The sequence below is a fragment of the Arvicanthis niloticus genome, chromosome 1, assembly GCF_011762505.2.
Source record: "Arvicanthis niloticus isolate mArvNil1 chromosome 1, mArvNil1.pat.X, whole genome shotgun sequence".
NCBI lineage: Eukaryota > Metazoa > Chordata > Mammalia > Rodentia > Muridae > Arvicanthis > Arvicanthis niloticus.
The window spans coordinates 22,705,347-22,717,996 of record NC_047658.1 but is presented as its reverse complement, the minus strand read 5'-3'; the positions used below and the strand labels follow the sequence as shown (position 1 = coordinate 22,717,996).

At 41.3% G+C, this 12,650-nt stretch overlaps 1 protein-coding gene and 1 pseudogene across 2 annotated transcripts in view; both read right to left on the bottom strand.

The window, feature by feature from the left end:
- The window catches only part of Nell1 (neural EGFL like 1), an 823,979-nt gene that overhangs the window by 777,303 nt on the left and 34,026 nt on the right, over positions 1 to 12,650 (bottom strand). The window lies entirely within an intron of this gene.
- LOC117717762 (small ribosomal subunit protein eS1 pseudogene) lies at positions 10,916 to 11,710 on the bottom strand (annotated as a pseudogene).

Here is a 12,650-nt window from a genome sequence, read left to right as displayed (position 1 = left end):
CCAAGCTAAGAGGAATGGTCAAGCTTTCCACCAAGGCCTGAGTGCAAGCAAGTGATCAGTGTGTACAACTAGCAACTGTGGCTTTCTCCTCCTGGGTGTTCACAGTCTGAAAGAAACCTACAGAGGCTTCCTATGGCCACTAGCTAACCCCTCCTCCTGCTCACCCCACACTGTACATGATAAACATGCTGAGGTTCCAGGGTACATAGAAGAAGATATTGTCCTTCAGAGAGCACACACCCCACCTGACCCCAGCGTTTCTGCACATGTGTCTGTGTGTCTGTCCTTTCTTCATTCCCTCTCCATTCCTAGTCAGAGGATTCCAAGACCCCAGCTGCACAGGTCAAGCCACAGCTCTGAGTAAAATTGGATTGACAGCTTTTCAGCTACAACACGGTATCATGGGAATAGGAAAATCCCCCCTTCCCTCAGAAGAAAAACCAAAGATCTACTTTGAGAAAGTAAAAGAATGTGTGTGCTTCCTACTAGATCTCAGAGCAGTAGTTCTCAACCTTCCTAATGCTGTGATCCTTTAATACAGCTCCTTGTGTTGTGGGAACCACCAGCCACAAAATTATTTTCGTTGCTACTTCCTAACTGTAATTTTGCTACTGTTATGAGTCATGATATAAATATCTGATACACAGGGTGTCTGATATACAACTCCCAAAGGAATCATAACCCACAGGTTCAGAAACACTGTTTTAGAATCCGACTGATCCCAAAAATCCTATGTCAAAGGTTTGGACTCCAGTGTTGTGCTATTCAGGAAGAAATAGACTTCAGGAGAAATGGATTCATGTATTTATGACAGGCCTTTAGACTGAGAGAATATCCTTGAAGGGCATTGAGTTCCTAAGCTCATCTTCCTCCCTTCCTTCCCCCTCTCTCTCTCCACCCCCCACCCATTCTCTTTATCTGGGCCATGAGGTCAATATTTTTATGCTGGCATGCTCTCCCTCCATCATGGCCTCCCTCACCACAGGCCCAGAATAATAAGTCCAACTGATCACCAACTGGAGCTCCCAAACACTGAGCCAAAACAAATCCTTTCTTGTGGGGAGCCAACAGAAGGCAGCTATCATCCTTGCAGCCATCTTGAGCCATATACCCTGACAAGAGACTTGTTTTCAACAGTCTACAACAGCTGAGCACACTCTGATAACATCTTGTTTTAGATACCCAGGATTTTCCCTTGGGTGTGTGTGACTTAAAGGCATGACTTAAGAAGTGAGACTTATAAAAGGCGAGAGGCAGACAGAAGAAAGGACTGGAAAACTTGGAACTTGGAGGCACTAGGGACTAAGGACTGGGGACTAGGAACTCAAGACTTGGGACTTGGACTAGCAACAAGGGACTTGGAAAGAGAAGAAGAGAGACTTGAGAATAAACAGGACTGAATCACACTCTGTCTGGTCTCCATTCTCCGAGTCTACCCTCACTCTCTCTCTTGCTGAACCCTGACTCGCAGACTGAAGCAGCAGTACAATTTAGCCCCCAAAGCTTGGGGCAGTGCAGGTTTCAACATTTGGCAGAGTGGTCCCCGACACTTTCTCTTTATAAATCTACTTTCTCAGGCACTTCCTAAAGTAACTGAAAGCTGACTAACCCTTAAGGTAAGGAGACTTTACAACATCTGTCCCAATGAATCTCCAAGCACCACCAGAAGAAACTGATACATAACTCATCCTTCTCTTTTTCCAAAATATAAAAGATAATATGTCATGTTCATTGATAAGTATCTAACTACCTGAGGTAAGAAGAGTCAGGTATGCCTCACACTAGCCCATTATTGGATCTCAGACTTTATTGCTGTCATCATGATTAATAAGACTTTTGGGTAGTGTCTTTAGACAGAAACAGAAGAAGAGTTTATTTTGTGTTGAAAAGCAATAGAATAAATTATTTGCAATAAAAACAGAAGATCACAATGATATGTATCATTCACAAATCTTTCCTTCCTTCTCCTGGAGTAGACCACCTCTTTGGATGGCCATAAAACTTCCTTCATGTAAAAAGCATATGCTTCTAAGCAAAAGTTTCAAGGGCCCCGATGCTCTGCCACAGTAACAAGCTATACCAAGGATGTTCTGCCAGCTTATTCCAAAATCTCAGATGCCTCATAACAAACACAGAGAAATGAAGCTTTGTTATTAGTCACAGTAAAGCCTACTCTATCCCGAATGTCATAGCCACCAACCTCCTCCTCCTTAGAGGATGCAAGTCATTAATCCTTGCACCTCACAAATGTCCAGATATTAATTCTTCTTTTGCCATTGAGGCTGAGTTCTAGAGTCACGAGAATCTAGACTGGTTAGAATGATCAATGTAAAAGTGCTGGGGACGAAAATCCCATCTGAAGACATACCATCCATTTTTGCCAGGAGAAAACACTCATAGCTTATCTTGATTCAATGTTTGCCGGTTCCACATCATTACACAACAAATAAGGCCATGTGATTGATTTCATGGTTCACCAAGTTCCTAGGCATTTGTCTTTCTTGGTTGAGAATGGATGATGAAGCCACAGCAAGCTATCAAGTGGAATATTTTACAATATGCAGAAAATTTCTCCCTCAAAGTAGAACCCCAAATGTTATTCTCTCCAGCTGTTTATCAAGAAGGGACCTCCCTTTCTCTAGAAGAGAAGATTTCTTAACCATGATTGTTGACTGGCTCACCAGTATGGCTTTCCCAAGACTATAAAAATTCACATCAGATGATATGAAAGATGGTCTTTGGTGCAGAGACACAGCATCAAAACATAGGGGCTAGAGAAGTACTAGATATCAGACCTAGGCCCTTGCATATACTAAGCCAGACCTCTACCACTGAGCTATACCCTCAGTCCTATCACCAGAATTCTTTGAAGTTTCCTAATTTATGTAAATTTACAGCCATGGCTGAGGTCCAGAGCAGCAGACAAGGAGTCCCGAGAGAGTACTAAATGAGACTTCTTCAAAGCTGTATTCCCAGCAATTAGAACTAAAGATGGCACATCTACTCAATGATGTAAACAGAAAATTTTGTCAAATAAAAGAATGTTACATAAATATTTGTAACCCAAAACAGCCCATCCTCCCTGCTGTGTGGATCTCTCCTGATGTCCTATACAGGCCTCACCAGCTCTTGAATGTCTAATAATTTTATTTAGAATAGTACTGTCTGATTCAGTAACTAATCCACATGATAATAACCTAAATTTAACCTCAAAATAATTAAAGCAGCATAAAGTTTAAAGTTCAATTCCTTGGCCACATGTGACTTAAACCACAGGGCTAGAGAGTGTAGAGCCCTTCTGCCGTCACAGAAAGTTCCAGTGCAATAACTGATTTTATTTTGAAAAGCAGCAAGTGACCTTGGTGATTTAATCCTACCCTCTCTCCTTTTATGGCTGGCAATGAAATTTAATGGTAATGAACATAAGGACATAAATGTGGCTCAAAAACAACCGCATAATATTGAGAAAAAGAGAAGGGGGAGCTCTGTGAAACCAGAAAGAAACAAACAAGTCTCTGTGGGGCTTTGGGCCACAGTAAGTTCATCATCAGCTGTGACCCATCCACAGAAACAGGAACCAGGGAATTTGAACAAGGAGAGGGCATTCAGCCATGTCCTGGTTAGACCACATTGGAAGTATCATATTCAGTTTGTGACAGCAAATACCATCTGGGGCTTAAACTATCAAACTGTAAGAGACCATGATGGGGAACACAGCAGAAAATTTCTGACAGGACCAATCTAAGTAACCAGGTAAAGGAAGGTGGGGACTTGGAAAGCTGTCCACAAATAACCCTACCAGAAGACTTAAGACTTTTTCATCAAGATCCTAAGCTGTGTCATTGGTTACATTTTGTCAACTTGACACAAAATAGAGTCATTTGAGAAGAAAGACTCTGAATAAGGAAGATGCCTCTATAGGTTGACCTGTAGACAAATGTGAAGGGATTAATGACTGATGCAGGAGAGTCTAACTAACTGTGGATGGAGCCACCTCTAGATAGGTGGTCCTGAGTTGTGTAGGAAAGTAGGTTGAGCGAGCCAGTAGGCAACACTCCTCCATGTTCCTCTGCCTCCAAGTTCCTGCCTTAAGTTCCTGCCCTGAATTCCCTTAGTAATTGAGTGCTAACCTGAAAGTTGTAGATAAAATAAACTCTTTCCTCTCCATGCTTTAGGTCATTGTTGCCTTATCATGGCACTAGAAATCTAAGACACAGAAAATTAAAACTTTATTGAGCAAATTTTACCTGAACAAATCTTCCTTAAATCTTAGTCACGGTTTCTATTACTGCATAAAATGTCATGACCAAGAAGCAAGTTGGGGAGGAAAGGGTTTATTCGGTTTACACTTCCACATTGCTGTTCATCACCAAAGGAATTCAGGACTGGAACTTAAGCAGGTCAGGAAGCAGGAGCTGATGCGGAGGCCATGGAAGGACGTTACTTACTGGCTTGCCTTAGTCTTCTGGGATTCATAGCCACTATGACTCAAGATCTCCATGCCAAGATCCAGCTCAGAAACTTGTATCTCCCAGCCTCACGATCTGGATCACAGTCGAGCCTTCCAATACTGGATTATAGTTCATTACAGATATAGTTAAGTTGACAACCAGGAATAGCCATTACATCAACTGTATGGGACAGTTATAGTTTAGAGACTTATATATGCCAGGAAAAAAATAGTCATGGACTTTGTAATGGCTTATCTTGGTTGTCAATTTGATTGCACCTGGAATCATGTAAACCCCAAGCTGCTGAATACAGCCTGTGCAGGATGTTCTGACTCGTTTATCAGAGGTGCAAGACCCACCCTACATCTGGGCCACACATACTATTGACAGCCCCTATAAAAGGACATGGAAGAAGGAAACTTTTGCTTCCTTCCTGCTAGCGCTCTCTCTCTCTCTCTCTCTCTCTCTCTCTCTCTCTCTCTCTCTCTCTCTCTCTTTCTCTCTCTCTCTGGAAAGTCTGTCTATCCTGTTGCTGAGGCATTCTTCACTGGTGTTAGAGCCTACTTCTTTGTGATTCCAATATAGACTGAAGACTGGAAGCTTCCTAGAAATTCTGAGAGACTCCAGCCCAAGATTGGTACTGCTGACACATCCAGTCTCATAGACTGAACAAATATGAGATCCTTGGACTTTCTTGTCAGGACACAGACATCATTAGAAAATTCAAGCCACGGCCTATAAGCCACTCAAATAAATCTCATATATATCTGTGTATACACATATATACATTTATATGTATATATGTAAATACATGTATATATGCATATATGTGTACATATACATGTGTATATGCACATATATATGTATATATGTACACTTACATACACATATATACTATCAGTTCTGTTCCTTTAGAAAACCCTAACTGATACAGAGTTATCCAGGATTTCCTAGGGGTAAAAATAAAAGTAAAAACAGAGAAATCTATAATTTCAGCACATGGTAAGAATTCTTAAGGGCCAAGCAAGAAGTGACAGGAAAAAAAAAAAAAAGCAGAAGGTCCTAAGAGTGAGATGGTCCCAGAGGGCCTCCATGAGGAAGTGGCATTTGTGCCAACACCAAGTGTGAGGAAGAGACAAGGCAGGATAACAGAGTGATCTAGGAGAGGTCTCAGAATACCCAAGGGACAAGAAGAGGGCCAGTGAAACTGGAGTGCTGGGTAGGAATGGACAAGCATGCACTGGATCAGAATTAGCCTTCAGGATGATCTCATTGGAGCCCCACAAGGGCAGCCTTCACTCTCCCATCTCTGAGGGTGATCAGGCCTAGGACCAGATTTATCATGGGCCATTGGGCAATAATGAACCTCCTTAAAGAATGTCCTCTGTAGTGAGATATGTTTCTTAGAATTGTAAGAGCCAGCAGTATTCTTGGCCATTAATGAAATGCAAAGTAAAGCATCTTTGAGATTCCATCTTACCACAGTCAGAATGCCTAACATCAACCAAACAAATAACAAATGTGAATGAGAATGTGGGGAAAGGGTCTCTTTATTGATGTTTGTGTGAGTACAAACTGACATAGACACTATAAAAATCAAAATGGAGGTCCCTCAAAACACTGAAAATAGCACAGCTGCACCTAGGTACGTGCACATCTGTGTATACGCACAAAGAACCCTAAGCCCTGTCACAGAGAGACCTGCACATCCATGTTTATTGCTGCTCAATTCACAACAGCTAGGAAATGGAACCAGCCTAGATGTCCAACAACAGATGAATGGATAAAGAAAATGTACTACATATACATGCTGGAGTTTATTCTCCCATAAAGAAAAAATGAGATCATAACATTTGCAGGAAAATGGAGAGATCAAGAAATCATTGTGTTAAGTAAAACATAGCAGATTCAGGAACACAAATACTTCATTCCCTCTCATATACACATTCTAGATTTTTACTTTTATGTGTGGGGGGGTGGTATAGGTCACGATTCTATAAGAGATGGGGGAAAGAGGTATTAAGGGGGGCTAGGGGTTGGAGCAAGAGGACATCAGAATACAGGGGACATGACAGCAGGAGATGGGCAAGCAGGGAGAGAAACCAGCCAGCAGGAGGGGCAGAGTGGTGGGGTGGAAGGGTGGAGCATTGATAAGAGCAATGTATCTAAAAAGGCCATCATGAGGGGCTTGAGGGGTGACACAGGGGATAAGACCATTTCTATTATTTGTTGTTGTTATTTTAAGATGGGGTCTCTCCATTATGTTACCCTGGCTGTCCTGAAACTCCTGATATAGACCAGGCTAGCCTTGAACTCACAGAAATTCCCCCTGCCTCTGCCTCCTGACTTCTGGGATTAAAGGTGTGCACTGCCAGGCCCAGCAAGAGCACTTCTACTCTTACAGAGAGCTCTTGTTTATTTTCCATGTCTCAAGTCACAACCACCTATAACTCTGGCTCTAGGGGACTCAGTGCCCTCTTCTGACTTGGAGAGCACCTGCAATGACAAGGTGCATATACATACACTCAGGTACACAAACAAACACATGATATGAAGCAAAGAAACTTAAGAAAGAAAGAAAGAAAGAAAGAAAGAAAGAAAGAAAGAAAGAAAGAAAGAGAGAGAGGGGAAGGGAGGGAGGGAGGGAGGGAGGGAGGGAGGGAAGAAGGAAGGCAGAAGGAATGAAGGAAGAAAGGAAGGAAGAAAGGAAGGAAGAAAGGAAGGAAGAAAGGAAGGAAGGAAGGAAGGGCCGGCCATAATGAAACCTAATACTCTGTATATTAGTTAGTAACACTAATACTATGTTTAAAATAATAAGCAAAATAATAAATGTTTATAATAATAATAATAAATGAAAAAAGAAAGTACAAGCTATAATTGAGGGGGTATATCCAGAGATGTGCATCACAAGGCTGTCTATCAAACATCTGAACCAAGCCAACTTCTCATCAATAAAAAGTGGATAAATGCCTTGTAGAGTCATGCAGCAGTTCAACAAATCAGATCTTCATGCTGTGAAAAAAGCATGAGCCAAATGAGTTTCAGAAAAACCACACTGTACTACTATTTACATAATTTTATAATCCATCCAGTACAGCAGCTGATATTCACTGGGGGTTCTTATGCAGGAAACCCAGAAAATTTTAATGCTATGGGGTCAAGCCAGCTTCATTCACATAACAGCACTGTGAAGCAAGGGTCTTACTCATCCACATGAAAATGAAAAAGCAAAGTTAAAGAAACATTCCAGGACTATGCAACTAACAGGAGTCCATGTAGGGGCTGAAACCTGGCAACACGGTGCCAAGGGCTACACATCTGGCCATACGACATGTGCCGCTCTATTATATTCCTCCAACATAGATACATATAAATATACAAATGTGAAGTCGGTAGGTGCACACACAGACACGAAGTGAGTTTGTGTATGAGGTTGTTATGGTTATAAGTATGAGGAGGGGTGCGGGGTGTGCAGGTGTGCTGTCCCGTGCAGATCTATAAAGAAGCCACAAGGTGATCTCAGAAGGTCTTTCCTCAATTACCTGCCACCTTTCTTTCTTTTTCTGTTTCTTTTCTGGATTTGGGTTTGAGGATGTTGGGGGATCAGGGGTGTTACACTAGGTCTCTCACTGAACCTGAAGCTCACAAATTGTCTAGACTAGCCTCTGAGCCCCCAGAATCTCCCTATTTCTGTGTCCCCCAATGCCTGTCATTTTCCCCCCTGAGCTGCCTCCCCAGCCCCAAAGTGGGTTTTGAATACTCGTCAGCACATGAGTAGTGCCCTGTAAGAAGGCTGAGAGAGAGAACTGAGAGTCCGCATACAGACTTGATTACTAAATGATCATTGCTTCATCACTACTGTTCAAACGCCAAGTTTCTTATCCCCAAGGCTGGTCTCCAATCCACAGCATAACTGAGCATGACTCTGAGCTCTTGATTCGACTGCCTCTACTTCCCAAGTGCTGTGATTACGGGCATGTACCATAACACCTGGTACATTCAGTTTATTTGATGCTTCTGATCAAACCCAGGCTTCCTGTACACTAGACAAATACCCCACCCAACCCTGCTACATACCCAGGCCCGTGACTAATTTTAATGGAGAAATGCATACCTTCCAATCATATTTTCCCCTAACTCCTCCCAGCTCCCTTCGTTTTCCCTTTCTATCCAACTACGTCTTTTGTTTTAACCCCATAAAGTCCACTTTGTGCTGCCCATTGTGTTCTTGGATGTGGCCTTTACTGGAGCGTGGCCAAACATGACCAAGTTTTGACACTTGTAGACACTGAGATACAGCAAGAGCCTGTTGCTTAATATATACTATTCCTTTGCAAAATAATCTCCTGAGAAACTAAAACCCTTAAAGACTGACATAAGGAGAAATCTATCACTTGTTAGATGCAGGAGTCAGCTGTGAACAAGCCCAGGCTTCAGCCTGCTTTCAGACACAGAGCCCACTTCTGCACTGCTATTCCAAGCTATCATGCTGTTTGTTCAGTGCACTGCAAGCATGAGCACGGAGCCAACCTAGTTATAACTACATCCTGGCTTTATTTCATGTATTGGCTTCATCCAGGAAAAGTCGTATTTAAATAAAATATCTGCATATAAAATGATATTTTCCTACTGATTTACATTGTAATTCTAGGAATGTGTTCCCACACAGAAAAGAATCTAGTCCCAATATGTTCAAAATAAGTCCCAACTAAGAATCAGATCATTTGGAGTTGATGAGACAGCTCAGCAGTTAAGAGCTTTGGCTACTATTGAAGAGGACCTGGGTTCCATTCCCAGCACCCATATGGTAGCTCACACAATCTATAATTCTAATTCTAAGAAAATCCAATTCCCTCCTTTGGTCTCTATGGGTAGAGGGCACATATACACAAGTAGACAAATACTCATACATATAAAAGGGTTTTGTTTAGTTTGGTTTGGTTTTGGTTTGGTTTGGTTTGGTTTGGTTTGGTTTGGTTTGGTTTAAGAAAGAAAAAAGAATCAGAGTATTTATGCAACTAAAAGAATGACTCTGTGGTTAAAAGCAATGGCTGCTCTTGGAGAGGACCTGAGTCCAGTTCCCAGATCCCATATCTGGCTGCTCACAGCCATGTCTAACTCTGTTCCAGGAAGACCTGAACACCTAGTTCCACAGGCACATACACCCAGGTCCTGACACATGTGCATGCACATATTAAAAACTAAAAAAGAATAATTTCTTAAAAACGTATATGGAATCAAGATTTAAAAAGAAGAATTACAGCATCCATCAAAGAACACTGTGGTCTCAGTAGGTCTAATTCACAACACCCTCCCCTGGTCAAGGAGCCATAGAGAACATATTTTAACCTATGAAAACTCATATTCCTGGTTAGTTCTGCCTTTCTTGTAGACACTCTTTAATCAGACAAACCAGTTGCTAAATCTTCATCTCCAGGCACTGCCAAGTAGAAAAAAAAACATGAAAATTCTATTAAGTAGAATTCACCAACTGACAAGACCAACATCTGTCCTGGTTGATTTAAAACACCTGTCAAATGGTATCTTGGCAGAAGTTCTTTGGAATCTCTTCAGGAATGCTGTAACTCCATCACGTTACACTTGTATACTAACTTCGAGTCTCATGAAATACCAGGAAACAGCTATGAATAGAGTGTGGCTAAGACAAAGCCCTCAAGCATCGGTGCCTGAGTTAAACTCTTTGTCTACCACTCTTTATCTAACAGTTAACATATGGTCAAGGGAACTTACCTCTTACAGATGAGAACCTGTACCATGAATATATGAAAATAGAACATGCATACAAAGACAGTGGACAAGCCTGTGGTAGTTTGAAAGAGAATGATCTCCGTAAGCTCATATATTTGAATGCTTGGTACCCAGTTAGTGGAACTGTTTGGGAAGGATTAGGAGGTGTGGCCTTCTTAGAAGGACAGTGTCCCTGGAGCTTGGCTTTGATGGTTCAAAAGCCCAACCAGGCCCTGGCTCTTCTCTTCCTCTCTCTTCCTTCCTCACTCTCTCTGTCCCTCCTTCTCTCTCACCCTCCCTTCCTCCCCTTCTCTCCCCTGCTTCCTTGTAGATTAGAATAGAAAGCTCTCAGCTCCCTTTCTCCCCTTCTCTCCCTTCCTCTCTCTCTCTCTCTCTCCACTCCCTCCTTCCCTCTCCCCTGCTTCCTTGTAGATTAGAATAGAAAGCTCTCAGCTATTGCTCCAGTGTCATGCCTGTCTGCTTCCCACTATGATAATTATGGACTAACTCTCTAAAACTAAGCGAGCCCCCAATTAAATATTTTCTTTATAACCATTGCTTTTGTCATGGTCTCTCTTTACAACAATATAACAGTAAAAAAGAGCCTAATTTTTAAGATTGTAAATGGGAATATAGACTAGATACAATAGTTGAAATTATTTAAGTCCTATTTCACAAATAAGGCTTTTATTTGTCACTAATTAAAAATCTTGAATCTAAACAGATTCTTGGACTGGTGGTTCATATTCATCAGCTCGTTCACCCTTAGCACCTGTCTCATCACCAGCTGTTTTCCCAAAACTACCACCTTCACCATGGAGCTCCATGAGCTTTCTCAATCCAGACTTGGATTTCTTAAACACTTTTACTTTTCTAACAAAGACATCATGAAGAGGATAAATGGACTGGCCAGTCTTTTCTATGTCTTTCTTAACACTGTCTGGAATCAGTTTATTAACCACTTCCTTCAAGTCATTTGTCTGCTGTTCTGGAGTCATGATTTCCATCATCTTCTTCCCGATCTAGCGGATCTGCTGGTCCAGGACATAGGATGTCTTTCTTATCTAGTTGTTATGGGTTTTAGTGAAACCAACATAGAAAAATTGGAGCAAATACCCATTGGTTGTCTTGACATCAACATGAGCTTCAATCACGGTCTGCCAGTTTTTGACCATGGAGCACATTTTGTCCCAGGTAAGATCAATGCCATGGAAGTTAGTCAGACAGTTTTGGCCCTGAACATCCTCAGTAATTACCCTGAATTTTCTAAATGCAACTTCATCATTCTGTAGATCGACAAGGCTCTCTTCAATCACATGACCCTTGAGGCCACCAGATGCAATTTTGGTTCCTTGAGTCCTTGTGACTAGTGTTTTTCCGATGTTCCTAACATTGAACATTGCAGGAGCTTTCACATCATACCAGTCTTTCTTAGAAAATGGATCAACCACTTTCTTCTTAGCTCCCTTCTTGCCACCTTTTGTCAGGCACTTGTTCTCACTGACCACCATGGTGCTGATCAAAGAGGCAAAAGGCTGAAATTATTTCTTTAAAAGAACACGGAGTCTAGTGCCAGGTGTACTATTGCACAGCTTTAATCCTGACATTTGGGAGACAGAAAAAGGCATATCTGTGTGAAGTCCAGGCCAGCCTAGCGTACATAGTGAGTCCCAGGCCAACCAGGACTACCTGGTGAGCAACCAAAGAAGATACCTGATATTACTTCTGATCTCAGACATATACATGCTTCCACACACACATTCCACACTGTGGTATGTATACATACATAGTCATGTATACACTGTCAAGAAAATGAAAACATAAATCAGAGAAAAAAATATTATTTTGTCTCAAAAGAACTAAAAACCCAGCCCAGATGACATACATCCATTTTTACAAAGGATTAAATAGATTGAATTCCTTACATTGAAACTGGAGAGATGGCTCAGCAGTTAAAAGAATTTGCTGCTTTTGCAGAAGATATGCTGGGTTCAGTTCCCAGTACATACATGACTGCTTACAATTGACCAAAACAGGCTCTGACGCCACCTCAGACACTGTATGCACATATGCATATATATATATATATATATATATATATATATATATAATTTTAATTAGTATAAATATATACTCCTTGAAAGGAAAAAGTATAAATATTTTTTTCTAAATTTAAATATATCAATTTAAGTTATCTAGGAGAAATATACTTTAGTTATTTGTATTTTTTTTTCTGATTCACTTTTTCATTTTCTTGACATTGTATACATGACTAGGTATATGTACTGCAGTGTGAAATGTGTGTATGAAAGCATGTATATGCATGAGATCAGAAGTGATATCAGGTATTTTCTTTGACCATGGCCAGGTCTCTCACTGATCCTGGAGCTTACAATGTGGCTCATCTAGCTAACCAGATTACTGGGGATCACCTTTCTCTGCCTCCTGATG